This window comes from Triticum urartu, chromosome 2, assembly GCF_003073215.2.
Source record: "Triticum urartu cultivar G1812 chromosome 2, Tu2.1, whole genome shotgun sequence".
Classification (NCBI taxonomy): Eukaryota; Viridiplantae; Streptophyta; class Magnoliopsida; order Poales; family Poaceae; genus Triticum; species Triticum urartu.
The window spans coordinates 315,638,448-315,650,561 of record NC_053023.1 but is presented as its reverse complement, the minus strand read 5'-3'; positions in this window follow the sequence as shown (position 1 = coordinate 315,650,561).

The following is a 12,114-nucleotide window of genomic DNA, read 5'->3' as shown; positions in this document are numbered from 1 at the left end:
TCGAACTGCTTGGCCTCCTCTTCCACTCTGTCTAGCAGTTCTTAGTGTGGTAAATAAAACTTCCTTTTTACGGCCCCGTTGATCCTATGTCTTTGTCACTTTCTACCACAAGCAGTTTCTATTCACACAAGTTGGATCTCTCTCATACTGCATCTCATAACATGCCTAGTATATTCACTTATGCTTCACAAAGTAGTTAGATTCCTCACTTGTACTGATCTCTGGATTCGTACAAATCTGGAACCAACTCCTTATCTATGAGTGAATGTCTTCGCACGATGAGGTCAATGTCTTCTAAACTGATTTATATTCAAAATCTTCTGAGAATGCATATGACCTCTTCCCCTTCCCTCGCACCTTAATGCTGTCACAGGTACATGTCCGTGGGAGAATCCCTTGGTTCTCATAGTCTGCATTCATTTGCAGAATTCTTACAGCATCATATAAATTCTCCCGAAACCAGTTCCTGTCTGTCCAGCAAGCGAAAGCCCTTGAAGCCTTTGAACGTATTGAAGCCTTCCAGTTTAAAGTTCATGGCTTCAGAGAAATCAGCAAGGAAGGGTGGCAGAAAGCGTCATGGAGAAACATCAAGAGATCTGCCAGATGACCTCTCAGAACTGTACAAGACAGATCCTGAAGAGGATTACAATCAGCGCAAAACACGAATCCAATGGATTCGACGCTATTGGGCAGAACAGTGGTTCAAGTACAGATTTGTGACAAAGGAATATGCTGAAAAGAATGCCATCAAGCGACCATGGGGAGACATCCTCTACAAAAATCTTCAACCCAGGATCAGAGATGAAGCCATTGAACAAGGCTTCTATCCCTGCATGGTCCATGGACCACAGCCTGCGGATGCTGACCCATCGTCACTGCTATGGTGTCGTGATGACATTTTGTTCAAGCGCAACTTTCAGTTTGCCCAGAACTCAGCGAAGCAGAACAAGAAGACATTGGGACTAGACTTTAACCCTGGTCCTTCTGCTCCAAGGGCTGACGGCACACGGGATGCAGAACCCAATGTCGTTGGTCCTTTCTACAACCTTGAAGGTCTCATCACCCATATCTTGGTTCAAGGGATAGCCGTGAATGAGCCTGGAGCTGACGCTGAATCAGGTGAAGCGCCTGCAGCGCCGAAGCCAAAGAAGTTGAAGAAGCCTAAAGCTTCAAAGCCTGCCCCTTCACCAAAAATCTCACGGGCGAAGCCACTGGCAACTGCACCTCCTGAAGACAGTGTGCGGTCTGAAGATTTGTCACGCATCTCCAAGCCCCAGAAGGTCAAGATGCCTCTGCCACACACCGGCCAAGAGCTAACTGCTGCTGCCATTCTGCGCAATGATGCCATTGATCTATCAAGTGATGAAGATCTTGCAGATGACGCTCTTGAGCAACTTATCAAGAGCAAAGAAGAAGCAGAAATCTTCAATGATCTGCCGCTCTTTGATGTAACAATCATCCACAACTTCATTGATGAGTGGTTTGACATGCCAAACATCAGCTTCGGAGATCTCCAACTACCCATTGGCCTCAGTGTCGCCTTCCATGGCGCCATTGCTTCAGAGTTAGCCATCGCCCAGCGCATTGTTGAACTGAAGCAGAAGATTGACTTTGAGAAATCTCAGTTCAAGAAGCATATGGCCAAGCTCAGCGTGCAAGACGTGAAGAACTTCAAGATTATGCTGCACGAGCTCAAGGAAGCCTTTCTAAAGAAACGTGCAGAAGCTCAGGGTTCTCATGAGCGCATGAAGGTCCTGGCTGATAGGTGTGTGCAAGCCTACAATGAGGCTGAGAAGCGCAAGGCCCTTGGGCGTCTTGGCATCGACCCCAGGATGGCTGCCAAGAAGAAGAAGAAGCCCGCTATGGCTGAACCCGAAGCACCAAGGCAGGAAGTAGATCTCCTTGTCTTCCCAACTAGCATGACTGGCCCGAAGCCAAAGGCCAGGTCAACCGCTTCAGAACTGAAGAAGACCAGGACTGCTGAGGCTGAAGCAAGGAAGAGAAAACATCCTGAAGCCTCTGCTACTGCCCTCGCCAAGAAGAAAAGAAAGACCAAGAAGGAACGGGCTGCTCCCACAGAGCCCTTGATTGTTGAACCCATTTCCATGGTTCACCCTGACGCTAATCCACAAGAACGTCAACTGACTGTCCATGAGCCTGCTTTCATAGAGGCTCATGAAGCTGAAGACTTTCCAGCAGCTGATCCCATCGCTGCTGAAGACATTGGTCACCATGACCATGTTGAAGATGATGCGGCCCTTCCTCAGCTAGAGCACCAACAGGTATCATCGCCTGTGCTAACGCACAGCGAACTCATCAGCATTGGTCGTCCACTGACGCTAATTGCACAGGATGCTTCATGGGCGGATCGCCCACAAGAAGAAGAAGACTTTGAGGCCCAGCCAACACCAACTCCACAGGCGTCACCTGCGTTGCGCAGGCTTCGCAAAGGTCCAAGGCCTCAAGTCTCTGCGACTGAAGATAAAACTGCTGAAGACAATCCGGCTGCATCAGCCACTGAAGAAGAAGTCCCACAAGTTGCCACTCCCCTGTCCCACCAAGAAGCGGTTCTCAAGGAGAACGTGATCGTGACCGACCCTCCTGCTCGTCAAGTGGAGGTTGAAAATCTTGAGGCTGCCACCACCAACACCACTGAAGCCACTGACGCTGTCATGGCTGAAGCTAATGTGGAGCCCTCACCAACAAAAGCACCAGAAGTCAGCGAAGCCACTGATCCCGCTGCTTCTGTTCCTGCGTCTGCTGCCGGTCCCCAGTTCGACTATCATGTTGAGCACAGGCCTCAGGTATAGAAGCCAATCCCAAGATTGCCCAGGTTCCCAGGTCCTGCATCAGCACCTGGCTCCTTCAATATCAATGGCTTTAGAGCAGACAACACATTCTTTAATAGCTCCAGGAACCCCTACTCAAGGGAAAGAATATCATCTGATCAGTTCTGGAGCTATCCGCAGCGAAGCTATTACTCATGCATTCTTTACAACCAAGGTCGCATCTTCCCACACAAGCGCCTTGACATTGAAGCAATAGCTGGTCTGCCCTATCTGGAAGAAGCTCTGGATTGCTTCAAAGAGGTTGGACTGCTGCCGTTCGTCACTGACCAAGAGCATTGGAATGAAGAGTTGCTGCTCCAATTCTATGCCACACTTCACATCCGCGGGTATAACAGAGATCCAAAGACTTGGGTCCTGGAGTGGATGACAGGAAACGTTCATCACGAAGCCAAAGCCTTTGACATCATTGAGCTCACTGGTTTGCCCACTCCTGGCGATCTCTACGAGCATGGCTGTCAGCTTCATAGTGAAGCTGTTGAGAGCATCTTTCAGAAGACTGAACCTAATATGAGTCAGATGCTCAGTATGATGAAGCCATTGCCCCAAGATGCTGCTTATCCCATGGAGTTCTTCGTTGAAGACCTTGAGTATTTGCCAAGGACCATTTATCACATCATAAGGCGAACTCTCTGGCCAATCAAAGGACATTCTCCCCATGCCAAGCTGGAAGGTGCAATGAAGACTTTGGTCTTCTATATTCTTCATGGAAAATGCTTCAATACACAGGATTTCTTCATTCGCCAACTTGTTGCATCTGGCTCTGATCTGTTTGGTTTGAAGTTCTATGCCCCTTGGGTGATGCGGCTGATCAAACTTCACTCCGCTATCTCATATCAGCCCTCTGCCCGCAATCATCGGATCTTTTTGCCTGATGTGGATATGTCTATTGAAGCCATCTATCCTGAGCCTGCCAAGGAACCTCTAAGTCTTCAGAATGCAGAGCATCAAAGTTTTTCTCAGAATGTTGAAGGCGTTGAAGCCGTAACTCGTGTGTATCCTTTGGCTGGCACTACACGTGCACCGCATCCTGCTCTCACTGAAGCCACTGATAGCACCATTGCCCAACGACCCAAGAAGCGCACTCATGTTCTCAATGACCGAGAGCTTATGGTGGCTCTTCATCAGAAACAGGATAGGCATCATGACTGGCTGAAGCGTCAAATGCAAAGTGTAAGTGCATCTAGTGCCACCCCTAGTTGGTTTTGGAGTATTGACGACAAACCTAGTTGAGGGACTAATGTGTTTGTGAGAATTGCAGGATAACACAGGTAGAAGTCCCTCATTGATTCGGTTTTACTACCAGAGATGACCCCTAAAAATGTATGAAGACATTGAAGTCAAAGGTGGTATATGAAGATATTCACATTGAAGACTATGACATAAGAAGACACGTTATGAAGCCTATGGAGCTCGAAGACTTAGATCTTTCGTAGTTCTTTTTCTTTTGTGTTGAGTCATAGGAACCACCGTACTATTAAGTGGGGTCCAGGAGAACCAGTTAGAATGACTGAAGTGATGCCTAAACCAAAACCTATGTCTTCGAGTGAAGACAATGAGAGCGAATCTTGTCCAGAGCCGGACAAGTCAGCTTTGCTTGTAGCCCAAGTAAAGTTGCCATGAGAGTTTGAAATCTGACCGTTGAGACACGTGTCAGTTCCTTAGTGACCCAGGGTCATTTCGGACAAATCAGGTCGGGTTGCCAAGTGGCTATAAATAGCCCACCCCCTACAACCATAAACGGTTGGCTGCTCAGATTTCAGTGCACGGCTTTTGTCGTTTGAGAGCAACCCGCCTCGAATCCTTTGAGAGAGAGAATTCCTTGCGAGGATAAAGCCCTAACCACCCAGAGCCAGAGTAAATTGGGCATCACTTAAGTCTTCTTGTCTGAGTGATCTGAAGACTTATTTCACTTGAGGACTGTGCATCCTCCAGACGGTTAGGCGTCGCGTTCAGAGCATCCAAGAGACATTGTGGATTGCCAGTGAACGAAGTCTGTGAAGGTTTGGGAGTCTACCTTGAAGACTTACCAGAGTGATTGGGCGAGGACTATGTGACCTTAGCTCAAGGAGAATACGGTGAGGACTTGGTGTCCTGAGCTGCGTGTTCAGGACTAGGTGTCCGGGACTGTGTGTCCTAAGGTTTAAATACCTAGCCGCTCCAACCAGACGTACAGTTGTCACAACAACTGGAACTGGTCCAACACATCATTGTCTTCAACGAGTCACTGGTTTCATCTTCACTTCCTTTTACTTACTGTTACTCATTGTGAAGCCATTGCATGCTTGCTATACCTTTTGTCTTCACAACGTAACTGTATGATTTGTTTGGGTTCATAAGTTCTTCCTACCTGATCCTTATTACACTGCAGCTCCTTGTCATTGTGCTTTCACTCTATTGAATACTTGACCATGGCTTGCCTAGTGTAATCTAACTTCCGCTGCATAGTGATAGGCTTATCTCTACTGTTTGTCTTCATAACTTCCACGTTTTGAAGACTTTCATAAAAATCGCCTATTCACCCCCCCTCTAGTCGATATAACGCACTATCACAAAGCCTCTTGCTGGATGTTAATCGCATTCGCAATCTTGCCACCAAGAATGCCTTTGTTGCTCATGAAACCTCGCACATGGAAAGGGCTGACGCTGCTGTGTTCTGAAAATGATCTTCAAGAGGATGGCTTCTCTGAGCGATTCAAGTTTGACTCCACACCTCCTCGAAGGGCAGTGCTGCGATGAACTCCATCCCTTGAAGACTCTGAGTTCTTTTCCTCTCCTGCAACTGTGAATGCCAGAGTGATCGAGGATGAAGACGATGCTACTTCATCGCCACCTCCTTCTTCTGCACCACCGAACACCACTGACGACCCTGCTGCTTCACCTACTCTTCATGGGAACGAGTAGATGCTCTATGTCTTCGAACCTTTTTGGTCCTTACTGACAAAAGGGGGAGAAGCATATGAGTTTGATAGTCTTCAAGCGGGTCCATATGGGCGGGTGCTTTATATTTTTTGCTTCGTGCTTACAACTCTCGTTTTGATACATTTGGTTCTTTGAGTTGTAACACTTAAACTCGATGGTCGTCTGCTACTTATTTGCCACCTTGTGTTGCGATGATAAATTCCGCATGTGCGACGATAAATTCCGCACTTAGATCATTCTGCAGATGTCCATTTTCCATTATGCATGTCATTATCTTCACATACTTTCACATGCATAGTGGATTGTCATCATAAGTTGAAGTGGATCGCCACAAGTACAACCTGCCATGTGCATTTGCATTCCAAAAGCAAATTACTTATATGCACATCTTTAGGGGGAGCCCTTGCAACTTATGAAGACAATTCCTTATCCTTTACAATTTCACAGATTATATTCCCCGATGAAAACTTCAACTAGTTTGTCATCAATCACCAAAAAGGGGGAGATTGTAAGTGCATCTAGTGCCACCCCTAGTTGGTTTTGGAGTATTGACGACAAACCTAGTTGAGGGACTAATGTGTTTGTGAGAATTGCAGGATAACACGGGTAGAAGTCCCTCATTGATTCGGTTTTCCTACCAGAGATGACCCCTAAAAATGTATGAAGACATTGAAGTCAAAGGTGGTATATGAAGATATTCACATTGAAGACTATGACAAGAGAAAACACCGCATGAAGCCTATGGAGCTCGAAGACTTAGATCTTTCGTAGTTCTTTTTCTTCTGTGTTGAGTCATAGGAACCACTGTACTGTTAAGTGGGGTCCAAGAGAACCAGTCAGAATGACTGAAGTGATGCTTAAACAAAACCTATGTCTTCGAGTGAAGACTATGAGAGCGAATCTTGTCCAGAGTCGGACAAGTCAGCTTTGCTTGTAGCCCAAGTAAAGTTGCCGTGTGAGTTTGAAATCTGACCGTTGGAACACATGTAAGTTCCTTAGTGACCCAGGGTCATTTCGGACAAATTAGGTCGGGTTGCCTAGTGGCTATAAATAGTCCACCCCGTACAACCATAAATGGTTGGCTGCTTAGATTCAGAGTACGGCTTTTGTCGTTTGAGAGCAACCCACCTCGAAGCCTTTGAGAGAGAATTCCTTGCGAGGATAAAGCCCTAACCACCCAGAGCCAAAGAGAATTAGGCATCACTTAAGTCTTCTTGTCTGTGTGATCTGAAGACTTATTACACTTGAGGATTGTGCATCCTCCAGCCGGTTAGGCGTCGCGTTCTGAGCATCCAAGAGACATTGTGGATTGCCAGTGAACGAAGTCTGTGAAGGTTTGGGAGTCTACCTTGAAGACTTACCAGAGTGATTGGGCGAGGTCTGTGTGACCTTAGCTCAAGGGGAATACGGTGAGGACTGGGTGTCCTGAGCTGCGTGTTCAGGACTGGGTGTCCGGGACTGTGTGTCCTAAGGTTTAAATACCTAGCCGCCCTAACCAGACGTACAGTTGTCACAGCAACTGGAACTGGTCCAACAAATCATTGTCTTCAACGAGTCACTGGTTTCATCCTTCCCTTTACTTACTGTTACTACTTGTGAAGTCATTGTATGTTTGCACTATCTTTTGTCTTCACTGAGTGACTGCGCGTTCTGTGTGGCTTCACAATATCTTCCTACCTGGTCTCTACTACATTGCTGCTATTAGTCATTGTGCTCTCACTTCATTGAATACTTGACTATGGTTTGCCTAGTGTAGTCTACCTTCTGCTGCATGGTAATAGGTTTATTTCTATCGTTCGTCTTCGAAACTTTCACATTTTGAAGACTTTCATAAAAATCGCCTATTCACCCCCCTCTAGTCGATATAACGCACTTTCAGTCCTTGTTAGCAGAAGATACAGAGACAAACATTAAGTCTGTTTTCAATGCTAAATCCTTTCACCTGAAACCCGGAGAAGTGGGAATGACCACCCGACAATCCAGGCGTGCGTGGGAACGTGGAACAACCTCTGATATGTTGCATGATAGCCACGTGCCCTTCAGATGTGAATCGCCAGGGGCACCTGTGTAATAACACTGTGCCGTCCCTATCCCTATAAATACACGCCTCGCCACAGTCATTATCCTTTCTTCCACTCTCGCACAAACCCTAGCGCCACCGCTAGCCCTCGACGATGACGGCGACGAAGCACTTAGTTGCCGCGACCTCACCGACGCCGTCTTCACGCCGGCCGCAGACATCGTCCTCTCCACCGTCGCCGTAGGTGTCCTCCGTCGCCAAGTTAGGGCACGGACGATCGAAATGCTCAGCCTCCTCTCCCACTCCGTCTTGCAGTTCTTCGTGTGGTCAATAAAACTTCCTTTTTACGGCCCCTTTGATCCTATAGATTCATCACTTTCTACCACAAGCAGTTTCTGTTCACACAAGTTGGATCTATTTCATCCTGCATCTCATAATATGCCTAGTATGTTCACTTATGCTTCACAAAGTAGTTAGATTCCTCACTTGTACTTACCCGTGGATTCGTACAAATCTGGAACCAACTCTCTATCTATGAGTGAATGTCTTCGCACTATGAGGTCAATGTCTTCTAAACTGATTTATCTTCAAAATCTTCTGAGAATGCATATGACCTCTTCCCCTTCCCTCGCACCTTAATGATGTCACAGGTACATGTCCGTGGGAGAATCCCTTGGTTCTCATAGTCTGCATTCGTTTGCAGAATTCTTACAGCATCACATTAACTCTCCCGAAGCCAGTTCCTATTTGTCCAGCAAGCGAAAGCCATTGAAGCCTTTGAACGTGCTGAAGCCATTCAGTATGAAGTTCATGGCTGCAGAGAAATCAGTAAGGAAGGGTGGCAGACAACGTCGTGGGGGAACATCAAGAGATTTGCCTGATGACCTCTTAGAGCTTTACAAGACAGATCCAGAAGAGGATTACAATCAGCGCAAGACCCGAATCCAATGGATTTGAAGATATTGGGCAGAACAATGGTTCAAGTACAGGTTTGTGACCCAGGAATATGCTGAGAAGAATGCCATCAAGCGACCATGGGGAGACATCCTATACAGAAATCTTCAACCCAGGTCTAGAGATGAAGCCATTGAACAAGGCTTCTATCCCTGCATGGTCCGTGGACCACAGCCTGCGGATGCAGACCCATCGTCACTGCTATGATGTCGTGACGACAATCTGTTCAAGCGCAACTTCTAGTTTGCCAAGAATTCGGCTAAGCAAAACAAGAAGTCATTGGGACTAGACTTCAACCCTGGTCCTTCTGCTCCCCGTGCTGATGGCACCCGCGAAGCTGAACCCAATCTTGTTGGGCCCTTCTACAACCTGGAAGGTCTCATCACTCATATCATGGTTCAAGGGACAGCTGTGGATGAGCCTGCAGATGACGCTGAATCTGATGAAGCGCCCGCACCGCCGAAGCCAAAGAAACTGAAGAAGTCTAAAGCTTCAAAGCCTGCCTCAGCACCAAAAATTTCATGGGCGAAGCCACTGGCTACTGCACCTCCTGAAGACAGTGTGCAGTCTGAAGATTTGTCACGCATCTCCAAGCCCTCGAGAGTAAAGATGCCCTTGCAACACACCAGCCAAGAACTGACTGCTGCTGCTATTCTGCGCAACGACGCCATTGATCTGTCCAGCGATGAAGATCTTGCAGATGACGCTCTTGAGCAACTGATCAAGAGCAAAGAAGAAGCAGAAATCTTCAATGATTTGCCTCTCTTTGATGTGGCAATCATCCATAACTTCATTGATGAGTGGTTTGACACGCCCAACCTCAGCTTTGAAGATCTGCAACTTCCAATTGGCCTCAGTGTCGCCTTCACTGGCGCCATTGCTTCTGAGCTAACTCTAGCTCAGCACATCGTTGAACTGAAGCAAAAGATCGACTATGAGAAAGCTCAGTTCAAGAAGCACATGTCCAAGCTCAGCGTGCAAGATGTGAAAAACTTCAAGATTATGCTGCACGAGCTCAAGGAAGCCTTTCTCAAGAAGCGTGAAGAAGCTAAAGGTTCTCGTGAGCGCATGAAGAGCCTGGCTGACAAGTGTGTGCAAGCCTACAATGAGGCTGAGAAGCGCAAGGCTCTTGGTCGTCCTAGCATCGACCCCAGAATGGCTGCAAAGAATAAGAAGCCCTCAACTGACCAGTCTGCACCTTCAAGGCAGGAAGAACCTCGCATAGTCTTCCCAAGCAGCATGACTGGCTCAAAGCCAAAGGTCAGGTCAACCGCTTCAGAACTGAAAAAGACGAGGACTGCTGAGGCTGAAGCTAGAAAGAGGAAAAATCCTGAAGCCTCTGATGTTGCTCCCTCCAAGAAGAAGCGCAAAACCAAGAAGGATCGGGCTGCTCCCACAGAGCCCTTAGTTGTTGAACCTATCTCAATGGTTCGCCATGCATCTGAACACCACGAGCGCCAACTGATTGTTCATGAGCCTGCTTCCACAGAGGCTCATGAAGCTAAAGACATTCCAGCAGTTGATCCCACCGCTGCTGAAGACATTGGTCACCATGACAATGTTGAAGATGATGTAGTTCTTCCTCAGATCGAGCACAACTTGGTATCATCGCCTGTTCTCATGAACAGCGAACTCATCAGCATTGGTCGTCCTCTGACGCCAATTGCTCAGGATGCATCTTGGGCTGATCACCCACAACAACAAGACACACCGAGTACTCCCCAACAACAAGTCACACCACCCGTGCAAGAAGAATAAGATGACTTTGAGGCCCAGCCAACTCCATCTCCAAAGGCGTCGCCAGCGTTACGCAGGCTTCGCAAAGGACCAAGGCCTCAAGTCCCCCTTTCAAGCGTTCCAGAAGGAGAAGTGCCCCAATCTGTTGCACGTCAAGTGTTCCCAGAAGCCACTCCGACTGTGAATGTCTCTGTGTCTGAAGCCAAAGGTGCTGAAGACAATCGAGCTGCATCAGCCGATGACAAACAAGAAGAAGATCGTGTCCCCACACCCCCAATCTCTGAAGAAGTTGTTCCTGAAGTGAATGTGTCTGTGCCCGACCCTCCAGCTCATCAAGTGGAGGTTGAGAATCTTGAGGCTGCCACCACCAACACAAATGAAGCCAATGATGTAGTCATGGCTGAAGCAAATGTGGAGCCTGCACCTGAAATCAATGTGGCCCCTAAAGCCCATGAAGACAATGCCAATGCCCCTGTTCCCCCTCCAAGACCTCACACAATGGAGCTGGCATTTGATCGTGGTCAGCCAGTTATGGTTCGATGGCCCATTCTGACTCCTCCACCTGATGCTGGTCCACAATTTGAGTACCACGTCGAGCACAGGCCTCAAGTCTAAAAGCCCAAGCCAAGACTTCCACGTTTCCCAGGCACTGCCACTTCACCTGGGGTCTTCAATGCGAATGGCTTCGTGGCACATAATACCTTCTTCAACAACTCCAAGAACCCTTATATCAGACCGCGCATTTCCTTAGATCGGTTCTGGAGCTATCAGCAGTGCAGCTACTATTCTTGTGTCCTATACAATCAAGGGCGCATATTTCCACATATGCGCCTCGACACTGAAGCTATAGCTGGTCTGCCCTGCCTCGAAGAAGCATGGGACTGTTTCAGAGATGCTGGTCTGTTGCAGTTCATCACTGACAAGGAGCACTGGAATGAAGAATCATTGCTTCAATTCTATGCCACTCTTCATATTCGAGGCTACAACAGGGATCCGAAGATTTGGGTCCTTGAGTGGATGACAGGCAATGTCCATCATGAAGCTAAAGCTCTTGATATCCTTGAGCTCATAGGCCTACACACTCCTGGTGAATACTATGAACCAGGTTGTCAACAACATCAAAATGCCTTGGAAAGCATCTTTCAGAAGCCAGAACCCAACATGAGTCAAATGCTGAGCATGATGAAGCCTCTGCCTCACGACGCTGAATACCCATCTGAGTTCTTTGTTGAAGACCTAGAGTACCTGCCTCGCACCATTTACCACATCATCAGGAAGACTCTATGGCCTGTCAAAGGACAATCATCTGCAGCGAAGCTTGAAGGAGCAATGAAGACTTTGGTTTTCTATATCTTCAATGGCATCAGCTTCAATGCTCAAGATTTCTTCATCAGGCAGTTGGCTGCATCTGGCTCCGACATCTTTGGGTTGAAATTCTATGCTCCATGGGTCATGCGTCTGATCAAGCGTCACTCAACCTTCAACTAGCAGCCGTCTGCGCGCAATCATCTTATATTCTTGCCCGAGGTTGATCTGTCAGTTGAAGCCATTTACCCAGAGCCTGCTAAGGATCCCATTTATCTTCACAATGCTGATCACCAAAGCTTCACCCAGCCCATTGAAGGAATTCCATCA